This window comes from Salmo salar, chromosome ssa10 (assembly GCF_905237065.1).
Source record: "Salmo salar chromosome ssa10, Ssal_v3.1, whole genome shotgun sequence".
Classification (NCBI taxonomy): Eukaryota; Metazoa; Chordata; class Actinopteri; order Salmoniformes; family Salmonidae; genus Salmo; species Salmo salar.
Window position 1 is genome coordinate 96,363,156 of NC_059451.1, and position 11,949 is coordinate 96,375,104.

Below are 11,949 nucleotides of genomic sequence, written 5' to 3' on the forward strand. Positions count from 1 at the left end.
TAATGGAATATTTAGAATTTTATTGTCACGAATTGCGCCATGCGCGCGACACTTCTTTACTATTTCGGTAGTGTCTGGAACGCATCGAACAAAACGCCGCTATTCGGATATAACGATGGATTATTTTGGACCAAACCAACATTTGTTATTGAAGTAGCAGTCCTGGGTGTGCATTCTGACGAAGACAACAAAAGGTAATCAAACTTTTATAATAGTAAATATGATTATGGTGAGTGCTAAACTTGCCGGGTGTCTAAATAGCGAGCCCGTGATGCCTGGGCTATGTACTTAGAATATTGCAAAATGTGCTTTCACCAAAAGCTATTTTAAAATCGGACATATCGAGTGCATAGAGGAGGTCTGTACCTATAATTCTTAAAATAATTGTTATGCTTTTTGTGAACGTTTATCGTGAGTAATTTAGTAAAATGTTAGCGAATTCCCGGAAGTTTGCGGGGGTATGCTAGTTCTGAACGTCACATGCTAATGTAAAAAGCTGGTTTTTGATATAAATATGAACTTGATTGAACAAAACATGCATGTATTGTATAACATAATGTCCTAGGGTTGTCATCTGATGAAGATCATCAAAGGTGAGTGCTGCATTTAGCTGTCTTCTGGGTTTTGGTGACATTATATGCTGGCTTGAAAAATGGGTGTCTGATTATTTCTGGCTTGGTACTCTGCTGACATAATCTAATGTTTTGCTTTGTTGTAAAGCCTTTTTGAAATCGGACAGTGTGGTTAGATTAACGAGAGTCTTGTCTTTAAATAGCTGTAAAATAGTCATATGTTTGAGAAATTGAAGTAATAGGATTTTTAAGGTTTTGAAAATCGCGCCACAGGCTGCCATTGGCTGTTACGTAGGTAGCCCATAGAGGCTAGCTACATAGTTGTCTTTGTATCAAGATAAAGGCGTAGTACAGAGTAACTATCGAGGTTAGCTAGCCAGCTACATTTTCTAACATAGTCTACAACGCGCCCACTGCTAGCGAGCTAACCCTACCAGCTAGCTGTATCATTTTTTGTCAATAAGATTTTTGCAACGTAAGCTTAACTTTCTGAACATTCGAGATGTGTAGTCCACATGTGTAGCTAGCCGGACTGACTTTGTGTTAGCTAGCCAACGTTTAATTACTTCTGCGTTATGAACTAGAAACGGACACGAATGATCCATTGGTAGCTTGTTGTTACCAAGTATTGGTGCTAACCGTGTGTTTATAGGATGCTAGCATGCTAGTTAGCTACGGCGTCATAGGACACGGTGCACTAGGTGGGTTTTCACGGAAGAATACTGTACCAAGTTATCTAGCGGAATAAACTAAGTTTGAGCCTATTCCTGGAAACATTGAACCACTGTAGTTTACATCAATTTAAATTTCTAGTGGTAGCTAGAAAAGTTATATTTTAGCTTTAGTGTTTCAGTGAATTGTTAGTGAGGGAGGCCCTGCTCTCTCGCTTCCCCCGTTGTTTAGTTAATTTTTCATGCCAATCTCTTTTGCATTAGCGTAGCCTCTCCTGTAGCCTATCAACTATGTGTCGGTCTATCCCTGTTCTCTCCTCTCTGCACAGGCCATACAAACGTTTCACATCGCGTGGCCGCTGCCACTCTAACCTGGTGGTCCCAGCGCGCACGACTCCACGTGGAGTTCCAGGTCTCAGGCAGCCTCTGGAACTGCCGGTCTGCGGCCAACAAGGCAGAGTTCATCTCGGCCTATGCTACCCTCCAGTCCCTCGACTTCTTGGCGCTGACGGAAACATGGATTACCACAGAAAACACTGCTACTCCTACTGCTCTCTCCTCGTCTGAACACGTGTTCTCGCACACCCCGAGAGCATCTGGTCAGTAGGGTGGTGGCACTGGAATCTTCACTCTCCCAAGTGGACATTCTCTCTTTCTCCCATGACCCATCTGTCTATCTCCTCATTTGAATTCCATGCCGTCACAATCACTAGCCCATTCAAGCTTAACATCCTTACCATTTATCGCCCTCCAGGTTCCCTTGGAGAGTTCATCAATGAGCTTGACGCCTTGATAAGTTCCTTTCCTGAGGATGGCTCACCCCTCACAATTCTGGGTGACTTTAACCTCCCTATGTCTACCTTTGACTCATTTCTCTCTGCCTCCTTCTTTCCACTCCTCTCCTCTTTGACCTCACCCTCTCAACATCCCCCCCTACTCACAAGGCAGGCAATACGCTTGACCTCATCTTCACTAGATGCTGTTCTTCTACTAATCTCACTGCAACTCCCCTCCAAGTCTCCGATCACTACCTTGTATCCTTTTCCCTCTCGCTCTCCTCCAACACTACTCACTCTGTCCCTACTCAGATGGTATTGCGCCGTCGCAACCTTCGCTCTCTCTCTCCTGCTACTCTCTCCTCTTCCATCCTATCATCTCTTCCCCTCTGCTCAATCATTCTCCAACCAATCTCCTGATTCTGCCTCCTCAACCCTCCTCTCCTCCCTTTCTGCATCCTTTGACTCTCTATGTCCCCTATCCTCCCGACCGGCTCGGTCCTCCCCTCCCGCTCCGTGGCTTGACGACTCATTGCGAGCTCACAGAACAGGGCTCCGGGCAGCCGAGCGGAAATGGAGGAAAACTACCCTCCCTACGGACCTGGCATCTTTTCACTCCCTCCTCTCTACATTTTCCTCCTCTGTTTCTGCTGCTAAAGCCACTTTCACCACTCTAACTTCCAAGCATCTGCCTCTAACCCTAGGAAGCTCTTTGCCACCTTCTCCTCCCTCCTGAATCCTCCTCCCCCCCCCCCCTCCTCCCTCTCTGCGGATGACTTTGTCTACCATTTTGAAAAGAAGGTCGACGACATCCAATCCTCATTTGTTAAGTCAAACGACACCGCTGGTCCTGCTCACATATCCCTACCCTATGCTTTGACCTCTTTCTCCCCTCTCTCTCCAGATGAAATCTTGCGTCTTGTGACGGCCGGCCGCCCAACAACCTGCCCACTTGACCCTATCCCCTCCTCTCTTCTCCAGACCATTTCCGGAGACCTTCTCCCTTACCTCACCTCGCTCATCAACTCATCCTTGACTGCTGGCTACGTCCCTTCTGTCTTCAAGAGAGCGAGAGTTGCACCCCTTCTCAAAAAACCTACACTCAATCCCCTCCGATGTCAACAACTACAGACCAGTATCCCTTCTTTCTTTTCTTTCCAAAACTCTTGAACGTGCCGTCCTTGGCCAGCTCTCCTGCTATCTCTCTCAGAATGACCTTCTCAATCCAAATCAGTCAGGTTTCAAGGCTGGTCATTCAACTGAGACTGCTCTTCTCTGTGTCACGGAGGCTCTCCGCACTGCTAAAGCTAACTCTCTCTCCTCTGCTCTCATCCTTCTAGACCTATCTGCTGCCTTTGATACTGTGAACCATCAGATCCTCCTCTCCACCCTCTCCGAGTTGGGTATCTCTGGCGCGGCTCACTCTTGGATTGCGTCCTACCTGACAGGTCGCTCCTACCAGGTGGCGTGGCGAGAATCCGTCTCCGCACCACGTGCTCTCACCACCGGTGTCCCGCAGGGCTCAATTCTAGGCCCTCTCCTATTCTTGCTATACACCGAGTCACTTGGCTCTGTCATATCCTCACATGGTCTCTCCTATCATTGCTTCGCAGACGACACACAATTCATCTTCTCCTTTCCCCTTCTGATAACCAGGTGGCAAATCGCATCTCTGCATGTCTGGCAGACACCTCAAGCTGAACCTCGGCAAGACGGAGCTGCTCTTCCTCCCGGGGAAGGACTGCCCTTTCCATGATCTCGCCATCACGGTTGACAACTCCATTGTGTCCTCCTCCCAGAGTGCTAAGAGCCTTGGCGTGACCCTGGACAACACCCTGTCGTTCTCCGCTAACATCAAGGCGGTGACCCGATCCTGTAGGTTCATGCTATACAACATTCACAGAGTACGACCCTGCCTTACACAGGAAGCGGCACAGGTCCTAAACCAGGCACTTGTCATCTCCCGTCTGGATTACTGCAACTCCCTGTTGGCGGGGCTCCATGCCTGTGCCATTAAACCCCTACAACTCATCCAGAACGCCGCAGCCCGTCTGGTGTTCAACCTTCCCAAGGTCTCTCACGTCACCCTGCTCCTCCGCACACTCCACTGGCTTCCAGTTGAAGCTCGCATCTGCTACAAGACCATGGTGCTTGCCTACGGAGCTGTGAGGGGAACAGCACCTCCGTACCTTCAGACTCTGATCAATCCCTACACCCAAACAAGGGCACTGTGTTCATCCACCTCTGGTCTGCTGGCCCCCTACCTCTGCGGAAGCACAGTTCCGCTCAGCCCAGTCAAAACTGTTCGCTGCTCTTGCACCCCAATGGTGGAACAAGCTCCCTCACGACGCCAGGACAGCGGAGTCAATCACCACATTCCGTAGACACCTGAAACCCCACCTCTTTAAGGAATACCTGGGATAGGATATAGTAATCCTTCTAACCCCCCCCCCCCCCCCAAAAAAAAGATATAGATGTACTATTGTAAAGTGGTTGTTCCACTGGATATCATAAGGTGAATGCACCAATTTGTAAGTCGCTCTGGATAAGAGCGTCTGCTAAATGACGTAAATGTAAAATGTAAATGTTAATAATCTAACAGTTCTTCAACAACTACCTAATACCCACAAATCTAAAAGGGGTGAATGAGAATATGTACATATAAATATATGGATGAGCGTTGGCCGAGCGGCATAGGCAAAGTTCAATAGATGGTATAAAATACAGTATATGCATGTGATAAGAGTAATGTAAGACATGTAAACATTATTAAAGTGGCGTTATTTAAAGTGACTAGTGATCCATTTCAAAGTCAAATCAAATCAAAGTTTATTTGTCACGTGCGCCGAATACAACAGGTGTAGACCTTACAGTGAAATGCTTACTTACAGGCCCTAACCAACAATGCAATTTTAAAGTAAAAAAGAAGTATTAGGTGAACAATAGATAAGTAAGGAAATAAAAAACAACCGTGAAAAGACAGTGAATAATAACTGTAGCGAGAATAAAACAGTAGCGAGGCTATAACAGTAGCGTGGCTATATACAGGCACCAGTTAGTTGGGCTAATTGCGGTAGTATGTACATGTAGGTATGGTTAAAGAGACTATGCATATATGATAAACAGAGAGAAGCAGTAGCGTAAAAGAGGGGTTGGCGAGTGGTGGGTGGCGGGACACAATGCAGATAGTCTGGGTACGGGGGGCACCGGTTAGTCAGGCTAATTGAGGTAGTATGTACATGAATGTAAAGTTAAAGTGACTATGCATATATGGTAAACAGAGAGTAGCAGCAGTGTAAAGAGGGGTTGGGGGGACAATGCAAATAGTCCAGGGAGCCATTTGATTACCTGATCAGGAGTCTTATGGCTTGGGGGTAAAAGCTGTTGAGAAGCCTTTTGGTCCTAGACTTGGCGCTCCGGTATCGCTTGCCATGCGGTAGTAGAGAGAACAGTCTATGACTGAGGTGGGTGGGGTCATTGACAATTTTTAGGGCCTTCATCTGACACCACCCGGAATAAAGGACCTGGATGGCAGGCAGCTTAGCCCCAGTGATGTACTGGGCCGTACGCACTACCCTCTAGTGCCTTGCGGTCAGAGGCCGAGCAGTTATCGTACCAGGCAGTGATGCAACCAGTTACGATACTCTCGATGTTGCAGCTGTAGAACCTTTTGAGGATCTGAGGACCCATGCCAAATCTTTTAGTTTCCTGAGGGGTAATAGGCTTTGTCGTGCCCTCTTTACCACTGTCTTGGTGTGTTTGGAACATTCTAGTTTGTTGTTGATGTGGACACCAAGGAACTTGAAGCTTTCAACCTGCTTCACTACAGTCCCGTCGATGAGAATGGGGCGTGCTCGGTCCTCCTTTTCCTGTAGTCCACAATCCTCTCCTTAGTCTTGGTTACGTTGAGGGATAGGTTGTTATTCTGGCACCACACGGCCAGGTCTCAGACCTCCTCAGACCTCCACCACTGTTGTGTCGTCTGCAAACTTAATGATGGTGTTGGAGTTGTACCTGGCCACGCAGTCGTGGGTGAACAGGGAGTACAGGAGGGGACTGAGCACGCACCACAGAGGGGCTCCAGTATTGAGGATCAGTGTGGCAGATGTGTTGCTACCTACCCTCACCACCTGGGGCGGCCCGTCAGGAAGTCCAGGATCCATCTGCAGATGGAGGTGTTTAGTCCCAGGATCCTTAGCTCAGTGATGAGCTTTGAGGGCACTATGGTGTTGAACGCTGAGCTGTTGTCAATGAATAGCATTCTCACGTAACTGTTCCTTTTGTCCAGGTGGGAAAGGGCAGTGTGGAGTGCAATAGAGATTGCATCATCTGTGGATCTGTTTGGGTGGTATGCAAATTGGAGTGGGTCTAGGGTTTCTGGGATAATGGTGTTGATGTGAGCCATTACCAGCCTTTCAAAGCACTTCATGGCTAAGGACGCGAGTGCTACGGGTCTGTAGTCATTTAGGCAGGTTGTCTTAGTGTTCTTGGGCACAGGGACTATGGTGGTCTGCTTGAAACATGTTGGTATTACAGACTCAATCAGGGACATGTTGAAAATGTCAGTGAAGACACCTGCCAGTTGGTCAGCACATGCCCGGAGCACACGTCCTGGTAATCCGTCTGGCCCTGCAGCCTTGTGAATGTTGACCTGTTTAAAGGTCTTCCTCACGTTGGCTACGGAGAGCGTGATCACACAGTCGTCCGGAACAGCTGATGCTCTCATGCATGCCTCAGTGTTGATTGCCTCGAAGCGAGCATATAAGTGATTTAGCTAGTCTGGTAGGCTCGTGTCACTGGGCAGCTCGCGGCTGTGCTACCCTTTGTGGCCTGTAATAGTTTGCAAGCCCCACATAAGACGAACGTCGGAGCCGGTGTAGTACGATTCAATCTTAGCCCTGTATTGGCGCTTTGCCTGTTTGATGGTTCGTCAGAGGGCATAGTAGGATTTCTTATGAGCTTCCGGGTTAGAGTCCTGCACCTTAAAAGCGGCAGCTCTACCCTTTAGCTCAGTGCAAATGTTGCCTGTAATCAATGGCTTCTGGTTGGGGTATGTACGTGCAATCACTGTGGGGATGACGTCCTCGATGCACTTATTGATAAAGCCAGTGACTAATGTGGTGTACACCTCAATGCCATTGGAAGGATCCCAGAACATGTTCCAGTCTGTGATAGCAAAACAGTCCTGTAGTTTAGCATCTGCTTCATCTGACCACTTTTTTATAGACCGAGTCACTGGTGCTTCCTGCTTTCATTTTTGCTTGTAAGCAGGAATCAGGAGGATAGAATTGTGGTCAGATTTACCAAATGGCGGGCGAGTGAGAGCTTTGTACGCGTCTCTGTGTGTGGAGTACAGGTGATCTAGAATTGTTTTCCCACTGGTTGCGCATTTAACATGTTGATAGAAATGAGGTAAAAATAATTGAAGTTTCCCTGCATTAAAGTCCCCGGCCACTAGGAGCACCGCCTCTGGGTCAGCGTTTTCCTGTTTGCTTATTTCTTTATACTGCTGACTGAGTGCGGTCTTAGTGCCAGAATCTGTCTGTGGTGGTAAATAAACAGCCACGAAAAGTATAGATGAAAACTGTCTTGGCAAATAGTGTGGTCTACAGTTTATCACTAGATACTCTACTTCAGACGAGCAAAATCTAGAGACTTCCTTAGATATCGTGCACCGGCTGTTGTTTACAAATATACACAGACCTCCCCCTCGTCTTGGAGTATGCTGTTCTATCTAGCCGGTGCAGCATATATCCTGCTAGCTGAATATCCATGTCATCATTTAGCCACAATTCCGTGAAACATAAGATGTTACAGTTTTTGATGTCCTGTTGGTAGGATATTCATGATCGCACCTCATCTAATTTATTGTCCAATGATTGTACGTTGGAGAGTAATATTGACGGTAACCGCAGTTTTCCCACTCACCTTCTCCGGATCCTTACGAGGCACCCCGCTCTGTGTCCTCTGTACCTGCGTCTCTTTCTCTTGCCAATAACGGGGATGACGGCCTTGTTGGGTGTTTGCAGTATATCCTGTACTTCCTACTTGTTGAAGAAAAAAATCTTTGTCTAATCCAAGGTGAGTGATCGCTGTCCTGATATCCAGAAGCTCTTTTTTTGCAGTAAGATATGGTGGCAGAAACACCCTTATGGGGGCCCCAGCATTGAGGGTCAGCGAGGTGGAGATGTTGTTTCCTACCTTCACCACCTGGGGGCGGCCCATCAGAAATTCCAGGACCCAATTGCACAGGGGCGGGGTTGAGGCCCAGGGCCTCCAGCTTGATGATGTAGTCAATGACCAGCATTCTTACATAGGTATTCCTCTTGTCCAGATGGGATAGGGCAGTGTGCAGTGTGATGGCAATTGCATCGTCTATGGATCTGTTAGGGCAGTATGCAAACTGGAGTGGGTCTAGGGTGCCCGGTAAGGTGGAGGTGATATGATCCTTGACTAGTCTCTCAATGCACTTCATGATGACAGAAGTGAGTGCTACGGGGTGGTAGTAATTTAGTTCAGTTATCTTTGCCTTCTTGGGTACAGGAACAATGGTGGCCATCTTGAAGCATGTGGGGACAGCAGACTGGGACAGGGAGCGATTGAATATGTCCGTAAACACACCAGCCAGCTGGTCTGCGCATGCTCTGAGGACGAGGCTAGGGATGCCGTCTGGGCCAGCAGCCTTGCAAGGGTTAACACGTTTAAATGTTTTACTCACGTCGGCCACGGAGAAGGAGAGGGGGGGCACAGTTCTTGTTAGCGGGCCGCAACGGTGGCACTGTATTATCCTCAAAGCGGGCAAAGAAGGTGTTTCGTTTGTCTGGAAGCATGACATCGGTGTCTGTGACATGGCTGGTTTTCTTTTTGTAGTCTGTAATTTCCTGTAGACCCTGCCACATACGTCTCATGTCTGAGCCGTTGAATTGCGACTCCACTTTGTCTCTGTACCGGCATATCGCTTGTTTGATTGCCTTGGGGAGGGAATAACTACACTGTTTATATTCAGCCATATTCCCAGACCTCTTTCCATGGTTAAATGCGGTGGTTCGCGCGTTCAGTTTTGCGCGAATGCCGCTCTCCATCCACGGTTTCTGGTTAGGGTAGATTTGAATAGTGACCGTGGGTAAAACATCTCCAATGCACTTCCTCATAAATTCACTCACAGAGTCAGCGTATTGGTCGATGTTGTTCTCTGAGGCTGACCGGAACATATCCCAGTCCGCGTGATCAAAACAATCTTGAAGGGTGTATTGGTAGGGACAATCTTGAAGGGTGGATTGGTAGGGACACAGCTGACACTGAACTTGAATGGTTCTAGTCACTGGTACATCCTGTTTGAGTTTCTGCCTATAAGACGGTAGGAGCAAGATGGCGTTGTGGTCAGATTAGACTAGCAGTGGTCGAGTGAATTACCCCGGGCGTAGTGCAATCAATATGCTGATAGAATTTAGCCTTGTTCTCAAATTTGCTTTGTTAAAATCCCCAGCTACAATAAATGGTTTCCAGTTTACATAAAGTCCAATGAAGTTCCTTTAGGGCCATCTTGGTGTCTGCTTGAGGGGGAATGTACACCGCTGTGACGATAACAGGCGAGAATTATCTTGGAAGGTATTATGGCCGGCATTTGATTGTGAGGAATTCTAGGTTGGGTGAGCAGAAGGACTTGAGTTCCTGTATGTTGTTATGATTACACCATGAGTCGTTAATCATAAAGCATACTACCCCACCCTTCCTCTTCCCGGAGAGGTGTTTATCTCTGTCGGCGCTATGCATGGAGAAGCCTGGTGGCTGAACCGATTCCAACAACATATCCCGAGAGAGCCATGTTTCTGTGAAAAAGATAATGTTACAATTGTTGATGTCTCTCTGGAAGGCCACCCTTGCTTGAATTTCATCTACCTTGTTCTCAAGAGACTGAACATTGGCAAGTAGTATACTCGGGAGCGGTGGGTGATGTGCATGTCTACGAAGCCTGACCAGGAGGCCACTCTGTCTGCCCCTTCTGCGGCGCCGTTATCTTGGGTCGGCTTCTGGAATTAGATCCATTGTCCTGGGTGGTGGTCCAAACAGAGGATTCGCTCGTGAAAGTCGTATTCCTGGTCGTAATGTTGGTAAATTGACGTCGCTCTTATATTTAATAGTTCTTCCCGGCTGTATGTAATAACACTTAAGATTTCCTGGGGTAACAATGTAAGAAATAATACATTAAAAGGACTCGAAGCGAGCCGACCATCTCTGTCGGCTCCATCTCCATAGGAGATCTACAAAGGAGTTGCTTACCAAAAAGACAGTGAATGTTCCTGAGTGTTCAAGTCAGTTTTGACTTAAATCTACTTAAAAAGATATGGCAAGACCTGAAAATGGTTGTCTAGCATTGATCAACAACTAATTTGGCAGAGCTTAAAGAATTTTGAACAGAATAATGGGCAAATTTTGTACAATCCAGGTGTGGTAAAGTCTTAGTGACTTACCCAGAAAGACTCACAGCTGTAATCGCTGCCAAAGCTACTTCTGTGAATACTTATGTAAATGAGATAGTTCTGTGTCTTATTTTCAATACATTTGCAAAAATGTCTAAAAACATGTTTTCACTTTGTCATTATGGGGTATTGTGTGTAGATTAATAAAAAAATATTTTATACATTTTGAATTCAGACTGTAACACAACAAAATGTGGAATTAGAAAAGGGGTATGAATACTTTCTGAAGGCACTGTATGTACTTTGGATGGTGTCCATATTGATTGTGTCCCTGCTTACAAATATCTGGGCATCTGGATAGATGAAAAGCTGTCTTAACTAACTCATCAATATGCTTTTTTAAAGAATCTGAGAATAAAAATGGGCTTTTCTATAGAAATACAGTAAGTCCTGCCTCTCGCTAAATAGTAGAAAGCAGATTATTCAGTCGACATTCCTATCGGTCCTAGACTATGGTGAAGTCATATATATGAACGCAGCTGACACTTCATTAAAGCCGTTAGATGCAGGTGATCATAACGCACTGTGCTTTATTACGGGCAACAATTTTCTAGTAGAAAGTTGCATTTTCTAGTAGAAAGTTGGCTGGTCCTCTTTGATGTCACCTAGGTTGATACATTGCTATGTTTTCATTTATAAAGCCCTTTAACAAAAAGTCCCACTGTACCTAACATCATTACTAAACTTTTGACATATGAGTTACCACACCCGGTCTCATGAATGGCTAACTCTGGAAATTCCTTTTGTCTCTACTTAGTTAGGTAAATCAGGTTTTCGTTTTCTTGCACCTTATTTGTGGAAAAATCTTAAAAATCTTCTTAAATGGTGCTTTTGGTGCTTCTAGGGCAATTCAGAAAGCTGATTGAGGACCTTATTTATGTTGAATGCGTTTGTTTTTATGATCGTGTTTTTCTTTCTGTTTGCATTTTGTGTTTAGATTTGTGTATTTCCTGTATGACCCTGATAAAATAAAGGTTAAATAGTATAAAAAGAAACAATTAAAAAAATGTTTTGTAGGAATGGTGTTATTTTCTTTGAATGAGGAATTTGGTCGTTGGTAAACATTATAGGAAGAACCTACTACTGAAAGAGACACAAGAAACCACAATGAACTTTTAAACAAGTCTAACTCCTGTGAAAATGTTCTGTGGACCACTGAAACAAAATTAGAGCTCTTTGGCAATACAGATCAGTGCTGTGTTTACAGATGACCAAATGAATCTTTAAAAGAAAAGAACACCCTCCCTACAATCAAACATGGGGAGGTTTGATCATGATGTGGGGTTGATTTACTTCCTCTGGTACTGAGGACCTTGAACATGTGAAAGACATCATGAAATTAGTAGATTATCAATGTGTTTTTGGTAAACTAGTGGGTGTCTGTTGAAGGTTGTGGGTCTTCCATCAGGACAAAAATGCAAACACACATCAATAAACAACAGGAATGGTT